This window comes from Podarcis cretensis, assembly GCF_951804945.1.
Source record: "Podarcis cretensis genome assembly, chromosome: 1".
Classification (NCBI taxonomy): Eukaryota; Metazoa; Chordata; class Lepidosauria; order Squamata; family Lacertidae; genus Podarcis; species Podarcis cretensis.
This window is the reverse complement of record NC_137170.1, coordinates 17,247,544-17,265,839: the sequence shown is the minus strand read 5'-3', so window position 1 is coordinate 17,265,839 and position 18,296 is coordinate 17,247,544. Positions and strand designations below refer to the sequence as shown.

At 49.4% G+C, this 18,296-nt stretch overlaps 1 long non-coding RNA gene across 2 annotated transcripts; it reads left to right on the top strand.

Moving 5' to 3' along the window:
* The first annotated feature begins 7,672 nt into the window (after window positions 1–7,672).
* LOC307200829 lies at window positions 7,673–9,416 on the top strand. 2 transcript variants are annotated; one of them, XR_013832442.1, is made up of 2 exons: window positions 7,673–7,853; window positions 9,174–9,416. It is a non-coding gene; the product is annotated as an uncharacterized lncRNA (long non-coding RNA). The 2 variants fall into 2 exon arrangements; XR_013832443.1 differs by having other exon boundaries at window positions 9,155–9,416.
* The last annotated feature ends 8,880 nt before the right edge of the window (window positions 9,417–18,296 follow it).

The following is an 18,296-nucleotide window of genomic DNA, read 5'->3' as shown; positions in this document are numbered from 1 at the left end:
CATTCAATATTCACAGAGAGAGGCTTAGAAATGCAGCCTCTTGGAGAAATGGTGTTGCTCCAAGAAAGAAGATTCCACCTAAACATTAGGAAGAACTTCCTGACAGTAAGAGCTGTTCGACAGTGGAATTTGCTGCCAAGGAGTGTGGTGGAGTCTCCTTCTTTGGAGGTCTTTAAGCAGAGGCTTGACAACCATATGTCAGGAGTGCTCTGATGGTGTTTCCTGCTTGGCAGGGGGTTGGACTCGATGGCCCTTGTGGTCTCTTCCAACTCTATGATTCTATGATTCTATGATTCCAAGTGAGTCTTCATCCCCTCCCTGTCTCCTATTATGTGTCATCACTACAGGTGCCTCTGCCTCTGAGCTCTCTGCTCTCCTACTTTCAATGCCCACGAGGTTCTGGGAGCGATGGGTCTGGAATGCTTTCTAAAGACACTGAGTCCATCAGCTGTCCCCCCCCCCCCCGGTGCTTCTTCTTCCTCCTCTCCCATTATTTCCCAGCTTTTCCCCTCATCTGCCTTTGAGCTGTAACCTCTCTCAAACCCCTGTTATAATTCTGAGCTGTCTCCTTCTTCTCTGGAAGGGTCGGGCTGGGGAGAAGGTCTCCACCATTCCTCCTCTGCCCAGTCCCTGTGGAATGCTCTCCCATAAGATGCCAAAGGGAAAGACAACTATATGACCTTCCATAGACATCTGAACATATCAGAAAGCTTTCAATGTTTGATGTACCATGTGTTCTTTTATACTCTGTTGGAAGCCACCCAGTCAAGTGGGCAGGGTACAAATAATAAGTGATTACTATTATTTGTATTGTTATTGTGTCTTTTATTTCTTGTGTTGTATTTTATTGTGGTACAATTTGAAATCTTCGAGATGACTATCTCTCTACAACAAGCACAAAAATCATTAAGCTTAGAGACCATGGGACAAATGGAAGGAATCGTGGAACAAAGGGAAGTGTGGCTGAGCCCTTAGACAGTAGAGATTTTCAAAGTGGTATATAAGTGCTTTTAAATAAATAGAACAAATTGCTAAATAAACTGGGGTTTGAGATTTCGTCAGAAGTAAATTTGTTCCATCATCTGTGTGATGGGCCCTCACCATCCACCTCTGAGATTCATCTGACCTTTAAAGAGTTTGATGTGCCTTTTTTTCACAAATGGCATTGAGCCTCCAGTGAGATGAGCTGTTAGGATTGCTGTTACCTTAAGCAGATCCCTTGAACAAAGAAGCTACTGTATTGGTTTCAGCCTGTTTATCAGCGTTATTGGACAACCACGTGATTTCTCTGTAAGCTGAGACCCAGACGCTCATTTGGGACTCAGGAGGCAGGACTTCCAAGAAATTTTGGTATGGCACTGAACTACGGACCTCCCCACAAAGCTACTTGACTGCCAATGCTGAAATCACTGAAATTAAATACCATTCATGTTACTTGCTATCCGTAGATCAGTTAGGGCCAAAGTAGATGAAGCTATGGAGCTCTGGGACTGGATATCTTGCCTCCTTAAATATTGGTAGAAAGCAGCCATGGGGATCGTTTTAGAGGAGGTACGTGAAAATCCAGTTCAGGTCCATGGAGTCCATTCCTCTACAGTGGTACCTTGGTTCTCAAACTTAATCCATTCCGGAATTCCTTTCCAAAACCAAAGCATTCCAAAACCAAGGCGCACTTTCCCATAGAAAGTAATGCAAAACAGATTAATCCATTCCAGACTTTTAAAAACAACCCCTGAAACAGTAATTTAACATGAATTTTACTATCTAACAAGACCACTGATCCATAAAATTAAAGCAATAAACAATGTACTACTGTCACACAATCAATCAATCAGTAGCTGAACTGGGTTCCACACAGTCACAAAAACAAAAGAGCTGCAAAAACAAAAACGCAAAATGAATAGCAAAAACAGACAGACTTCAGCGCAACATTCAAAATGGAAGTGTGGCACTCAAATTGTAAGCGTAGCACTCAAAACAGAGCACGTTCAGCTTCCAAAAAAGGTTTGCAAACTGGAACACTTACTTCCAGGTTTGCAATGTTTCGATTCCAAGTTGTTTGAGTTCCAAGGCGTTTGAGAACTAAAGTACCACTTTACATCAGTATTTCCCAAAGTGGGTGATACTGCCCCCTGGGGGGGTGCTGGAATGATCCAGGGCGATAGTAGTAGCCCCATGTGCAATTAGGGGTGTTGAATAAAAATAAGGGGGTGATGGAAGCATAAAGAAAAAGAAATTTTTGAAATATCATTTGTACATGTTTAATTTGTTTTGTAATGATGCTTACTGCCAGGTTGGGCGCCATTGCAGGACAGCATCAATGCTTCCCCTGGATCCGGTGGCCGAGACCATATAACACCGGTCCTGAAAGACCTACATTGGCTCCCAGTACGTTTCTGAGCACAATTCAAAGTGTTGGTGCCGGCCTTTAAAGCCCTAATTAGCCTCTGCCCAGTATACCTCAAGGAGCGTCTCCACCCCATCATTCTGCTCAGACACTGAGGTCCACCTCCGAGGGCCTTCTGGTAGTTCCCACACTGCAAGAAGTGAGGTTACAGGGAAGGAGGAAGAGGAGGAGGAGGAGGAGGAGTTTGGACTTGCTATCTCGCCTTTCACTCCCCTTAAGGACTCTCAGAGCAGCTAACAATCTCCTTTCCCTTCCTCCCCCACAACAAACACTCTGTGAGCTGAGTGAGGCTGAGAGACTTCAGAGACGTGTGACTAGCCCAAGGTCACCCAGCAGCTGCATGTGGAGGAGCAGGGAAGCGAATCCGGTTCACCAGATTACAAATCCACCGTTCTTAACCACTATACCACGCTGGAACCAGGCAGAGGCCCTTCTCGGTAGAAGAAGAAGAAGAGTTTGGATTTGATATCCCGCCTTTCACTCCCTTTAAGGAGTCTCAAAGCGGCTAACATTCTCCTTTCCCTTCCTCCCCCACAACAAACACTTTGTGAGGTGAGTGGGGCTGAGAGATTTCAAAGAAGTGTGACTGGCCCAAGGTCACCCAGCAGCTGCATGTGGAGGAGCGGAGACGCGAACCCGGTTCCCCAGATAACGAGACTACCGCTCTTAACCACTACACCTCACTGGCTCTCACACAGGACACTGGTAGTGGTCCTGTGGAACGCCCTCTCATCAGATGTTAAGGAAATAAACAACTATCTGACTTTTAGAAGACATCTGAGGTAGCCCTGTTTAGGGAAGACATCTGAGGTAGCCCTGTTTTTAATATTTGATGTTTTATTGTGTTTTTAATATCCTGTTGGAAGCCGCCCAGAGTGGCTGGGGAGGCCCAGCCTGATGGGTGGGGAATGAGTAACAAATTGTTGCTGTTGTTGTTGTCATCGTCATCATCTTCATCCCAGGGCCTAGTCCATCTCTTTGTCCAGTTTTGAAAAAAGTGTTCATACATGTTTTATCTGTTGCGTAATGACGATTACTGATGTAACATAGAGAGCACAAATTTGTCGCTGCATCTTTCTGTTTATTCGCTTAAAGAAGGTAGATTTCCAAAGGGCAAGGAGTATTTTCTTTTTCTGAAAAGGGGGTGGTAGGCCAAATAAGTTTAGAAACCTCTGCTCTGCATCCTTTTCCTAATGAAAATCTCTAAACCAGGGATGAGGACCATCTCATCCCCCAGCTTTGCTGGACCCCAGATTTGTTGGACCCCAGATTTGCTGGACCACAGCTCCTATCAGGATGTTGGGTGCTGACATCCCCTGAGTTCTGGATGGCCACAAGTTCCCCATCTCTGACCTAAACATAGCTGCTCTTTGCCCGATTATGGAAAACGCACATGTGCCTTTACAACTTGTGCGTCTGGCACAGTGCCCGTAATAAAGGAGCAGAATTCCAAACAGGTATCTGTCATTTCTCTCTCTTTTGCCTCGCAGTTCACATCTGCAGATAGTTTAGGACTCATTTTGCCATTACCCGAGAGTGTAAACTTTGATTTCACAGAAAGCATATTTGGGGTCTGGGACATCTCAGGAACCCATAAACAAGTTTCCGTAATTAGAACTCTTCCTCCTACAGGTCTCGAGTATAAATTTAGCCTTGCAAAAGCACTCAATGCCCCTCCAAACAATTTTTTTTTTTAAAAAAGAAAGAAGCTCTAATTGCCCGTGAGTTTAAAATGTATGTTTATAACAAGGTGAAGAACTGGAATTTTGTTTAAAATAGCTGTGTGAAGGTAAATCATGCCTCAAATGTAAATAGTGTATCCAAGGGTAGTAATATTCAGAGGAAGCCTATTGAAATGAATAGATATGACTAACTTTAGACCATTAATTTTAAAGGGTCTTAGGTAACTATAACTATGTTTGCAAGGCAAAACACATCTCTTGAGTCATAGGAGCTCAGAAAGCTGCCTTACTGAGTCATACAGTTGGTCCATCCAGCTCAGTACTGTCCACACTGACTGTACTGGCAGTGACAGTCCAGAGTTTCAGACCAGGAGTCTTCACCAGCCCTTCCTGGAGCTGTCTGGGTTTGAACCCAGGACCTTTTGTACGTAAAGCAGATGCTCTACCCCTGAGCTCTGACCCTCCCCAATCCTGAAGGGCACGGAGGGTTGGAGGAGAGTTGCAGTGAAATGTGGCCAGGGGAGGAAGGGTTAAGCACTTCTGCCCCCGGCTGGATTTCTGCTCCAAATGACCTCCTCCTAAAGCTGCTTTTCCCTTAATACATGCACTTGTATGTAATGCATAGTTTTGACCCTTATCTTGGCGTCTTATTGATTGTTCAAAGAGAGCCTTCCTCCTGCCAAAAACAGCAATAAAATAGAGCCCATTCCCAGTCTATGTTACAGCCAACAAGTTGATTACACTGTTACTGGATAGCATCAGCTCTGGAGAATTAGGCAACTCTGGGAGGTGATGGTCTTTATTATATAGCGGTTAGTTCTCACTCTGCAGTCAGCCTGGTCAGCGTTTTCTCTTGATTGTTGGCTCTTCCCTTCTAACCGTTGCAAGAGAGAGACTGGTTCCTGGAGATTTGTAATACAGACATCATAATGAGCATCAGGTTGGAAGAGTGATGTTCTAGCCTTCCCCTTGAGTGTTGGTCTGGGTTTAGCATATTTTAGTCACCGTCTTCTACAATTACAGGCTCAGCATTTGCACAATCCACATTTCAATTAAACGCCCCAGCAGTTTTATACCAGCACGTAAATCAGTCCTTTGGGAATTTTGTAAAGCTTTCAATCAATGTTTTAAAAAATGTGTTTGTCTCTCCATCATCACCACCACCATCCCCAAACATTTACTGTAATTTTTACTCCTTCCTCTTCTTCTTCTTTCTTTTTCCTTTTTTTCTGGACCAGAGTTTTGGCAGTGCAGAGAGGCAAGGGAAGCAATAGCAGCCTGGACTCATCAAATATATCTGAGGCCAAAATTGCCAGGTAGGGGAGCTCAGACTCCAGTCCTAGGCAGAGAGTGAAGTGCATATGAGCTAGAGGTGTTTTGAACCTTTTCTCATAGCCTGTTGCCTGGTAGTGCAACTAGGAAGTCACTTTTCCTTTGTGGTGTAGTGGTTAGAGCAAAGACACCAACCGTTTTAGGCCTATGGGCACATTTCAATGTTTTTTTCAGCAAGTGCTTTGGGTGCCTCTCCTTCTAGTAATTTCACTCTCCACCCTCTCCAACAAAGGCAGAGAAAGCATTCTCTCTCACACACACTTAGCTTTCCCAAGGGAAGTGGTTTAAAGTCAGATCTAGCTGAGTTAATCTGAGCCTTGGGAAAGCCCATTGAACTGAAAGAGGAAGTGGGAACCAGTATCACTCTTCCAACTTCCACTTCAGCTCTGCTGCATACTATTCAAAGGAGAAAAGGGGAAAGTCTCTCATTATCGGGAGGGTAGTGGTCTTGGGCAGTGAGTGAGGATAAGGCTCAGAGGCTTCATAAGCACTAAGGGAAGATCTCAAGGAAACCATGGCACCCACACGCACCACATTGATGATCCCCGTGGCGGGGTTTCGAACTGCCGACCTTCTGATCAGCAAGTCCTAGGCTCTGTGGTTTAACCCACAGCACCACCCACGTTCCCTGGGAGACCAGGATTCAAAACCCCACTCAGCCACCGAGATCACTGGGTGACCTTGGGCCAGTCAAGCTCTTTCAGCCTGGTAGAAAGCAGAAAGAGTCAGCAGGGGCGGTGCCACTACAGAAGCAGTTTTAGTTTAGATGACACCAAATGCGGGGGGGGGGGGGGGGGGGTTTGTAGCTAATGCTGCAGAAGACAGAATCTGAATTCAAAATGACCTTAACAGATTGGACAACTGGGCCCAACCTAACTAATTTCAGTAGGGGTAAATGTAGGGCAGGAAGAACCAGATGCACAAATATACAATGGGGAACAGTAGTACATGTGAAGAGGATATAGGGGTCAAGTGGACCACAAGCTGAACATGAATCAACAGTGTGATGCAGCAGCAAAAAAAGGCTAATGTTATTCCAGACTGCATCAACAGAAGTATAGTGTCCAGATCAAGGGAAGTCACAATCCCACTCTATTCTGCCTTGGTCAGATCACACCTGGAATCCTGTGTGCAATTCTGAAGCCAAAGCAGCTTCATCACGCTGGCCACGTGACCCGGAAGTGTCCTCGGACAGTGCTGGCCCCCGGCCTCTTAAGCGAGATGGGCGCGCAACCCCAGAGTCGGTCACGACTGGCCCAAACTAACGGGCAGGGGTACCTTTACCTAAGCAGAGGCTGGATGGCCATCTATCATGGAAGCTTTTGCTGAGATTCCTGCATTGACCCTCGGGGTCCCTTCCAAGTCTACAATTTTATTATTCTATTACCACTTTGGCCACACCGGGTGCGGCAGGGGGCATCACAACAATGCTGTGGAACGAGGGAGAGAGAAGGGTGGGTGCCGAAATTTAGCATTGAGAGAGTCCGCCTAGGCCACTAGATCCCTTGCTATCTGCAAAGGGACAGCTGCATTTGAGCATGCATAGGCACTCTCTAGGGATGCAGGTGTGGGTTAAACCACAGAGCCCAGGACTTGTCAATCAGAAGGTCGGCGGTTCGAATCCCCGTGACGGGGTGAGCTCCCGTTGCTCGGTCCCAGCTCCTGCCAACCTAGCAGTTGGAAAGCACGTCAAAGTGCAAGTAGATAAATAGGTACCGCTCCTGCGGGAAGGTAAACGGCATTTCCGTGCGCTGCTCTGGTTCGCCAGAAGCGGCTTAGTCATGCTGACCACATGTATGCCGGCTCTCTCGGTCAATAAAGCGAGACGAGCGCAGCAACCCCAGAGTCTGCCACAACTGGACCTAATGGTCAGGGTCCCTTTACCTAGGCACTCTATGCAGATGGGACCAACCCCCAATTGCACAGTGATCCCAGTTGCACGGAATGCCTTTCTACGAGTTGGGAGGGGGGCAGCGGTCCGGCCCGGGCAGCTGCAGCAGCAGGGACCAAGGGCCGCGCTTGCCTTGGCGCGGATCGGCTCATCAGCGTCTCCGGCTGCTGGAGCGCGCCGCGAGTTATCGGCGAGGCCGGCTCCGCCTCCGCCTCGACGGCAGCATCAGTATTCCAGAGCCATTGGCAGCCAGACGCGCTCCGGCTGGGAGCCGCCGCTGTCCTCGCGTGAACCCGGCTCCTTGGCTGCCGCAGAGGGAGCCGGGGGCGCGCAAGGCTAAGGCTGAGCGAGCGAGAGAGAGAGAGAGAGAGAATGAGAGAGAGAGGCGGGCAGATTGATAGACGCCCCCTCCCTCCGCTAGAGGCAAAAGAGATGCTGCAAGCCTATCCCTCCCCCTCCCCACACCAGGTTTGTAGGAGGGGGGCGAAGGGGAGGGCGCCCCCCAAATAACCGTCCGCAGACAGAGAGGGAGACTGGAAAGGTAAGATTCGGAACGAAGAAAGGAAACCAAGGGAAAGGAATCCATCCCCCCCCCAAAAAAGGGGGGGACACCAGTAAGGGGGAGATGGGGGTGGAAGACGGCAGTGTATGGAGGGGAGCCCGATCCTGCGCTGGTTTACTGGGAAGTAAGCCTCGTTGACTGACTGGGCTGGACTGGGATGGGATGGGGGGGGGCTTCCAGAGGTTTGGGCCTCCAACTCCCCTCAGCCCAGCCGATGACAGGGCCGATAGGGGGTTGCAGCGCACAACCTCTAGGGGGCGCCAGGCTGCCGAAGGCAGATTCTTGGTAGATATGCCCAGGAAGTCCTGGTTATTCTATGGAGTGGCAGTCGTGGCTCTGCTCAGCTATCGCGGAAGGGGGTTGGGGGTGGGAAGGAGGAGAGGACTGGCAAAGTCCAGGGCCCCCTCCCTTCTCCAGGGAGGCTTCGCAAGCCTCCTTGACCTCTGGGGAATCGGGGAGGCCCCGTCGTGTGAGTGACCCTGGATGGGGATACAAGCTTTAAAGGCGAGGGGAGAGGAGGAGGTGGGGTGGAGCGATTACCTCCTTCCTCACCCCCCCCACCACCCCCCGCGACATCCACCCCTCCCCCGCAGCTGCTCGTTTATTCTCCACCCCACCCCACCCGTAAAGTTAGCCACGACCTCGGTCACTGTCCTTCTGCTTGCAGGTAGGAAACAGAAACCGACCCGAGGAGAGCATTGAGACCAGACAAAAAAGAGCACCAACGTAACCAGCTGCTGCTGCTGTTGTTTTTGTTGTTGTGGTCGTGTGTTTTGCCTTCCACTTTGGGTGTAGGGTGAGAGGGGAGGTCAGTGGCCGAAGGTATCCTCCGCGGAGCTTGTTTTGACATATTTCGTGCCAGTCCCCTGAGCCTCGTGCGTCAACGAGGAGAGATCCTGCCGTACTCTGGGGGGGGGGGGGGCAAGGTGTAATTATTATCGAATAAGCTTATCTGCGAACAGCCCCACAAGCAAATGAAAGGGCGCGTTGGAGAGGGGTGGAGAGGGGGCAATAGCAAGCCTCGATCGTGCTCTGCCAGCCAGCAGCTGGCCCCTTCTCAAAAGTTGTCGTCATTATTATCAATATTATTACTTCCCTGCAATGGCGCTTTCCAAAGTTACATAAGCGGAAGGCAGATGCCTGCCCCGGGGAGCTTACAGTCTCGAATTTCGAGGAGGAGGAGGAGGACAGCAGAGATAAGGAAAGGGATGCGACGGGTGAACGCTGGTTTGCCGTGCTGATTGATTGATATTGTTTTTAAATATTCCTTGACGGGCTAGCTCCTTCATCGTTTTGCAGACTGCCGCTTGTTTTCACCTTCCACCGAAAGATCATAGAATCGTAGAGTTGGAAGGTACCCGGGGGTCATCTAGTTCAACCCCCAGCAATGCAGGAATCTCATCGAAAGCATCCATGAGAGATGGCAATCCAGCCTCTGCTTAAAAACCTCGAAGGAAGGAGAGTCCGCCACTTCCCGAGGGAGACCGTTCCACTGACGAACAACTCTTACCGTCAGAAAGATTAAACACCCTAAAGTACCAAGTCATGGCGACCTCTTTCCAATACCCCCTGAGCCATGGGCGTAGCGGGGGGGGGGGCAGCGGCCCCGGCTAAAGCAAGTAAATAAATAGAAATACAGCTCGGTTCTGCCTTCCCTCCCCCAACATAAATCCTGGCTGCACGCCCTGAGCAAGTGAAATTGGCCGCCGCTCCAGCTTTCAGCGCCCACGTTTGTACACGCTAAAGCGCTGCAGATGCCAGATCTAGAAGTCGTCAGAACAGCAGCGCCCGGGGAGGGGGAACCGGGTCAGGAACGGGTCGGCTCCCGACAAAGGGGCGCGGAGGGGGGGAGAGGAGAGTCGTGACTCGTCAGAACCGGTTCTCGTTTGCGCTACAGCGCCTTCGATGTACATAGGCTTGCTCGACGAGTTATGGTTTGTCTCTGGGTCTGAAAACTCTAGATTCTCTCTTCTCCGGCCTTTCCGTCTAATCTCCTTGGTGGGCGTTGCCTTTGCAGTTTGTAATCGAAACCACACCCCCTCCCTTTTTCTTTATTGTATATATATATATATATATATATATATATATATTCGGACGCCAATAAAGAAAAAGGGTGTGCTATATTTATTTCTATAGTTATCCCAAAAAGCGAAAGGTCCAAAGTACAAATAAATCTAGCGTTGCGTAAGGGTGGGAAGTTAGGTCCCTGCCTCCTAGGAGCTTGCATTACGATCTTGCGTGTAGATGGCTTGCATTTAGATGGCAAACGGGGGGGGGGCGTGCCAGGGGGTGACAAAAAAAGATGCAAAGCAAGTGGGGTCACAGCAAAGCAGCAGACCGGTTTCCTCGGGAGTAAATCCAAGTGCTTTCGATTATCCTTACTCCTGAATAAATTGTGGGCTGTAATCTTAAACCTGGTGAAAAATCGGGCGTGAGGATTAAGATAACTTTTTAGGAGGGGGTGCTTAGCGGTGGGGTACGTATGTACCCCAAGTACTTATGCATTTGCTTGTCAGTTTCCGCGTCCACGTGCCAAAGACAAGTTCCTTCCTCCCCCGCGTTCAAAGCCTGAGCCCTTTAAAAAAATAAATTCAAAACGCGTTGATTACAACAACAGAAGGGGGAAAGGCTTGAAAACCACGGGAACGCAAGCTCGAACACCTCGGAATCGAATCAGGCTCAGCAGGAGGTGATGGGAAGGAACACTGTCTGCGTGTCCTTTCCTGCATCCTGTGTTTGAAAAGAAAGAGGCTTGCCAGCCCGCTGTGCAAAGCGGAGAGGACCGGGAGTACAAAAGGGCTGGGCACGATCCGACCGCGAATGGGCGCGTCTAAGGCCAATGAGCAAGTCCCCATACTTACTCACTTGCTTCTGAGTACGTATGTATTAAGACTGTACGCTAAGAAGTCCCACGGGTTTCAGCAGAAGCTTTTATGCCCTTTCTTAAGTCCCATCCGCGGTACCCACTGGAACTTAAAGATGTTTAGCTTCGGCTCTTCCTCTCCATCTTCCTGTCTGCCTCGGCACACGCAAGCCCCCCTCCCCTTTAAAAAGAAATCAATGGATAGGGTTTGTATTAAGTCCCGCACCAGCTTTGGCTCCTCAGCACCGAGCAGGTCACTGTCTGAATTCTCTGCAAAACGGGACTGGTGGGTTGGAGAGGAGATCTATAGAAAGCGCTTGGTAAGGTCCTGCGCACCCTCAGTCCCCAAAGCAGAAGGGTACAGGGAATATCAGTTCCCTTGAATTCAGAGCATAGGGTCGGGCAGGCAACTTGTGCCTCTCCCCCGCCAAAGCTGTTGGACTCCAGAGCCCATCAACCGCAGCAATCACGACCAGTGGTCAGGGCTGATGGGAGTTGGAGTCGAACACCAAAATTGGTGGTGTGTATTTCGAGCTGTAGTGTATTTGATAGTCGACCGCTTAGATAATGCCCGTCTGAAGCGGTATACAAGTATATACAAAAATATTAATAACATCTGGGACAAATAGGAAGGAAGGACGAAGCAGCTGCAGAAATATAAGATGCAGGACACTTGGCTTGCCAGTAGTACATGTGAAAAAGATCCAGGGGTCTTATAGTAGACCATGAGTCAACAGTGCGATGCAGCAGCACAAAAAAGATAATCCAGGCTGCATCAACAGAAGTATAGTGTCCGGATCAAGGGAAGTAATAGTATCACTCTATTCTGACTTGGTCGGACCACACCTGGAATACGGGTCCAGTTCTGGGCGCCACAATTTAAGAAGAATATTGACAAGCTGGAACGTGTGCAGAGGAGGGCAGCCAAGATGGTCAAGGGTCTGGAAACCAAACCTTATGAGGAACGGTTGAAGGAGCAGGGTATGTTTAGCGTGGATAAGAGGAGAATGAGAGATGATAGCCATCTTCAAATATCTCAGGTGCTGTCACATGGAAGCGGGAGCAAGCTTGTTTTCTCCTGCTCTGGACGGCAGGGCTGGAACCAAGGGCTTTTGCAAGAAAGGAGATTCAAATTAAACATCAAGAAGAACTTTCGGACAGTAAGAGCTGTTGGAGAGTGGAATGATTTGAATTCCCTCGGGAGGTTGTGGACTCCCCTTACATGAAGGTTTTAAAGCAGAGGTTGGATGTCATCTAGCTGAGATTCAACTGTCATCAAGCTGAGATTCTTGCTTTGCAGGGTGGTGGACTAGATGACTCTAGAGGTCCCTTCCAACTCTACAATTCAATGATTCGATGATCTGGGAGACCACAGGTTGCCCATCCCTGTCTTAAACTATTGATCTTAATGGAACCTACTTCCAAAGTCATTCTGCAGGCTGTAACCCTATGTTTACTTTACAGCGGGGAGCAAGTCCCGTTGATACCAAGGGCTCTTCTATCCCATACATACATGTGTGCCTTGAATGGGGCTGTCAAAACGGCTAAGTCACCAACGGAGAGGCAGGCATTGTAGCCGGATCTGGGCCATACGAACCCAAAAGTGATCCCTCCCGCCCCCCGCCCCCAGATGAAAGGGACTTGCTCCTAGGTTCACGACCTTCTTTCGATCCTCGGGACCGACTGATTCATTTGCAGGAGGATAATGACCCTCCTCGAACCAGCAGCGGCAGGTGCCTACCGATGCATTCCCACCCCACACTTTAGAGTAGCGGCGCTGTGTCCCGGACAATCCTTCCGAGAAATGTGGCAATAAATAAAGATCCGGAGCAACTCGGCGCTGGAGGCGGGAGGTGCGGGGGGGGGTCGGAGGATGGAGCGGAGACTTTGATGCGCCTTTGAAGCCGACGCAACCCCGCACCCCACCCCCAGTGGCTCCGCGGGGAGAGGAAAAGGACTCGGCGTTGCAGAATCCGACCGCCCCTGCAGGCGATGCGGGAGGGAGGGAGGGAGGGAGCGCGCGAGCGCCGAGCTCTGCCTGGGATTGTAAGGTCTTTATCCTCAGATGACTCCGCGGCCGCCTCCGCCTCCCTGCCGCCGGCTGCGCTTTCCTTCTCTCTGCTCTCTCCCCCAGGGCGCTTGCTAAGATGATTTTATAAAACCCGGTTCAGTGGTTATTGGTGTATCTTGTTAAAGGAGGGAGAGGAAGGGTTTTTAAAGGAAATATTTCTCTCTCTCCCACCCCTCTCAAGTCAAATCACCTGCTTCACCTCCTCCACATGTTTCAAACTCTCCCCCACCCCCCAAAAATATACCCCTCCGTTCAAAACTGCTTCAAACGTCAGAGAGACCGGTGGCACGGTGCGTTCCAGGTTCAATTCCCGGCCCCTCCAGTTAGGGCTGGGAGAGCCCCCCGTTTGAAACCGTGGATTGCCGCTGCCAGTCCGTGTGGGCACTGCGGGCTGGATGGACCAGTGGTTTGACTCAGTATAAGGGGGCTTCTCCTGCAACCCCGTGCCTCCCACTGCTGCGGAAGCGAAATGCTTTCTCCCGCGCGCGGTCACTTTTTCTCCAGGTTCAGACTCTTTGCGTAAAGAGAACCCGCGCAGACCCACGCTTCTGTGCCTATTCCTACGGGGCAAAATCCACAGACCCCTTTATGTCACTGGGGAGGTTGGACGACCCTATCTTGATTTGTTTGCTTGTTACACTTACACCCCGCATTTCCGTTTGAAAAACAAAGCCACAGAGGCTAGCCATAATATAATCCAATATCGCAAATAGTCTCAATGCACATACATAATGCAACTAAAAACAACAACGACGCCATTCACTTCAACGGGAGAGATTGACGTGGCATGATCCTATACATGTCAGCGCAGAAGTAAATCGCTTTGAGATCAACGGGATTTATTTCCAGGGGAGTGTGTCTAGGATTGTAGTGCTTCTCTTGAAATGTGAGGCAGCCTTAATTTGTGTTTGTCCTTAATATTCATTGAAGATTTAATTCGCAACGTGTTGCGCGGTCCTGCTGATGACCGCTGGCAGGTATGCGCCTCTTCCAAAAAGGCACGCAGCCCGATCCTAGGTATATTGTTGACTCAAAACCAATGGGATTTACTCCCAGGAGAATGCGCCCCGGGTTACAGCCTTACTCGGATTACAGCCTCGCCTACTCTTTCGTGTGTTTAAGATTACAATCTTCGTTCAGTTGCGGTGGAATAATCGCTTCGTGGAAAGAAGGGACCCTTTTCTCCCTTAAAAAAAGGAAAAGAAAAGACCCCAACCATCAGTGCTCTTGCTAAATGGTGCTTGCAAGCTTCCTAGGAGTTTTGATCTCCAATAATCTGTGTGGGATGTTGGGCGAGGAGGGAGGGGGCGGCCGAGGAGCCGCGTCCTCGTTAAAAGTTTATTTGCAATAAATGGAGTTCGGCGCGGGATCCATTAAAACATCCCTTTAATGTTTTCTCCCCGCCTCTGTCCAAACGCCCAGTTCTCCGAGATCCTATATCTCAGACCCAGAAAGATTTTGTGGCTTGTTAATCGCACCTGTCTTTCGTTTGCAGTTGTGCCCTTAGCCAAAGCGTTTTAGAAGTTCCGAGTCTGAGCGTTTATGTTTATTTGGCGCGCGCGCGCGTGTACCTCCTTCCAATTCTAACTTCTCCGTCGCATTACTATTTATTTATTATAAGATGTTTGGATCAGGGCGAGTGTGCGGGGAGTCTGGATGCCAATCCGTGTTGGCCTCTCTATACATTCCTCTCTCTCTCTTTCTCTCTCTCCACACACACCCGCCTCTCCCCAGTCTCCTGAAGCGGCTTCACTGGCTAAATTTAAGCGCTCCTTTTGGGATTGTTGATGCTCTGCAGAGACGATTCGGCTCGAGTTTAATCTCCGCCGGCGCTTGACTTTTGGAGATCGTATCGCTTTATCGCTGGTGGTGCAACTCAGTTTGACGGGTGCTGGGTCGGAATCTGCTGATTCCAGGACAGTCGGGATCCGGTCCTGAGTGTTTCTGGATTCCTCGAAGCTCTGCGTGATAAAGACCCTTAGAATTCAGATCAGTCGGTTCCCTTAGAAAAAAATGAAGTTCAAAGTGATCCAGTGAAGGTCATTTTACTAACTAATGGGTTAGCAAACTAGATAATTCTATATAGCTCCTCTCCCCCCCCCCCCGTTGCTTTGTTTACCATCAAGCCTGACGAAGAACCCAGAATAACCCAAAAGCTTGCCTCTCTATTTTGTGACGGTTTAGTTGGCTTAATAAAGGTATTGCCTCGCTATGCAATATTTGGGGGTGCTTTTTATGGAGCAACACGATCACCTTTAGTTCTTCAGGCAGAAATTCATTTAGGCGGCGGGGGAGAGAATTCAGTTCATATTCCAGACCTAGTTTTCATTCCTTGTTTCGAACAACTCCGCCTTAGCTGGGAAATGTGATGCTTTTCTCCCCCAAACAAAACGGTCGAGGAAACAGGTCGGATCGCTTGGCAGTCAGAATCAGTGCGGTGCTTTAAAGGCCCCGATTCCAAGCGTCTTTACTCGCAAGTAAGTGCCAAGGATCCCACCACGCAGTGGCGTAGCGTGGGTTGTCAGCACCCGGGGCAAGGCAAGTAATTTGCGCCCCCTAACCCTGGATTTGCGCCCCCTAACCCTAACCCCCAGATGTTACGCCCGGTGCAGCCGGGCCCCCCCCCCCCTGCACCCCCCACGCTACGCCACTGCCACCACGCCACCTCTAACAACGCCATCCGGGGCGTTTAGTTCCGAGGAACACATGTATGATCTGATGGAGGGCTGCGATCCTAGACACCCTTGGGGGAGTAAGTCCTGCTCAACTTACTTCGGGGTACACGTGCATAACAAAGGCAGCTCTCTAGAAATAAAATAGGGGGTAATTGTGTTAAGTTTGTTGCAGCAAAAAAAAAAACCCCAAAAAGGTTTTGGGGGTACCGTGAAGATAGATGCTCAACCCGATCCGGTGGATGTTTATTCAGAAGTAAATACCCGTTGAGTTCAATGGGACTTGCTAAGTAATTGTGAATAACGGCCTGCACCCATGCGATGCGATCCTGTGCATATTTTCTCAGAAGTAAGCCCCACGGTGGTCAGTGGAACTTACTCCCAGGTAAATTTGCACAGAAGTGCTGCTTTAGATTTCTATTCAAAGACATTGATAAATAATAATTAAAAACTTATGCAACAATCTCCTTGTTGTTTTTTAAAAGAGGCTTTATTATGATTCGCATTATTCTAACCGAAATCATAGAATTGCAGAGGTGGAAGGGATCCCAAGGGTCATCCAGTCGAACCCCTTGCATTGCAAGAATCTCAACGAAAGCATCCACAACAGATGGCCATCCAATACCTGCTTTAAAAATCTCTAAGGAAGAAGAGGAGGGAGGGAGGGGAAATTAGTATGACTCACTCCAGAATGAATGCATTTTGTGGCTACCAGGCTATATAGGACAAAAAGTTATTTCCTACAGAGCGCGTCCATCTTTTCGGGTCTTGGCTATTTGCACAGCACATCTACAGATGCGCGACCGCGACTGTTGCCCCGCGATGATGACACAACCTTCTGCAATGTAGTAAACTGCGCTTTCTCCGTCGGGCTTCGGAAAACTGCTCTTGCTGTGGAGCGGAGAAGCCAGGGCTGAGGTTGGTTGGCCACTTTGTTCGGCTCCTTAGTCAGTGGTGCCACCTTGACACCTCTCAGAGCAGCACCCGGTACAACGTTGTACTCCACAGACCTCTCTCTCTCTCTCTCTCTCTCAGACACACACACACACACACAGAGAGAGAGAGAGAGAGAGAGAGAGGAGGAGGAGGAGGAGGAGGAAGCAGAAGGTGTCAGATTTAATCCCCGCCACTTCCAGGTAGGGCTGGGAATGTCCCCCATCTGAAACCTTAGAGGGCTTCTGCCAGTCAGTGTAGACAATACTGAGTTCGATGGTCTGACTCAGTTTCCTTTGTCCCTATTCAGTTGTGGGGTTGGGATTCCCAAGGGTGACATTGAAGATGTCCGGTTTATAACGCCCCACTACAATCCCAAAATAGAATGAAGTTTGCCGGAAGAAATATCAACAACCTCAGATATGCAGATGACACAACCTTGATGGCAGAAAGTGAGGAGGAATTAAAGAAACTTTTAATGAGGGTGAAAGAGGAGAGTGCAAAATATGGTCTGAAGCTCAACATCAAAAAAACTAAGATCATGGCCACTGGGCCCATCACCTCCTAGCAAATAGAAGGGGAAGAAATGGAGGCAGTGAGAGATTTTACTTTCTTGGGCTCCATGATCACTGCAGATGGTGACAGCAGTCACGAAATTAAAAGACGCCTGCTTCTTGGGAGAAAAGCAATGACAAACCTAGACAGCATCTTAAAAGCAGAGACATCACCTTGCCAACAAAGGTCCATATAGTTAAAGCTATGGTTTTCCAAGTAGTGGTGTATGGAAGTGAGAGCTGGACCATAAAGAAGGCTAATTGCCGAAGAATTGATGCTTTTGAATTATGGTGCTGGAGGAGACTCTTGAGAGTCCCATGGACTGCAATAAGATCAAACCTATCCATTCTGAAGGAAATCAGCCGTGAGTGCTCACTGGAAGGACAGAGCCTGAAGCCGAGACTCCAATACTTTGGCCACCTCATGAGAAGAGAAGACTCCCTGGAAAAGACCCTGATGTTGGGAAAGATGGAGGGCACAAGGAGAAGGGGACGACAGAGGATGAGATGGTTGGACAGTGTTCTCGAAGCTACCAGAATGAGTGTGACCAAACAGTGGAAGACAGGAGTGCCTGGCGTGCTCTGGTCCATGGGGTCACGAAGAGTCGGACACGACTAAACGATTAAACAACAACAACTATCATTAGAAAAGGCTGGAAGGGGGCAGTGGATGGGGGGCGGGGCGGTTTTGCCTGGGACGGATGGTGGTGGGAACGAGACTAAAACCGAATCCAAAAGTGATGGGAAGCGATTCGGCAGCGGAAACGGGATCTCGTGGTTGGATCCAGCCCCGGACGTTCCCGACGCAGCGAGGTGTTAGGATGCGAGTGTTCCATACGGTGCAATGGATGGCGCTAACCGGGTGGGTGGAGAGAGCTTTGTCCAAAGATAATCGAGGCTAAATTTTGGCAGGGGTGTGTGAGAAAGAATGATGAGGAGAAGCACGGTTGAAGACAGAGATGGGTGCCAGCAAAATGAGCGGCTCTTCCTTGAGTTTGGTTGCAGCTGGGGTGCCACCATGGGAAAAGAGAAGTCAAAGGTGTTGGGGGCGGGAGAGAAGAGGGAAAGGTGAAGAGGACTGAGAAAGTTTTCTCCCCACCCCCACCCCGTTTCCCACGATCAGCCTCGACTGCGCGTCCTCTCATCAACTTGTTTATTTTGCACAGGAGCTGGCTTCGTAGCCAACTAGAAACCCCAAAGCATAGAATCACAGAATTGTAAAGTTGGAAGGGACCCCAGCGGTCATGTAGTCCAACCCTCTGCAGTGAAGGAATCTAATGAGAAAGATGAAAACCGAGCGGGACATATTTGTAACTGGGGGACGGGGTT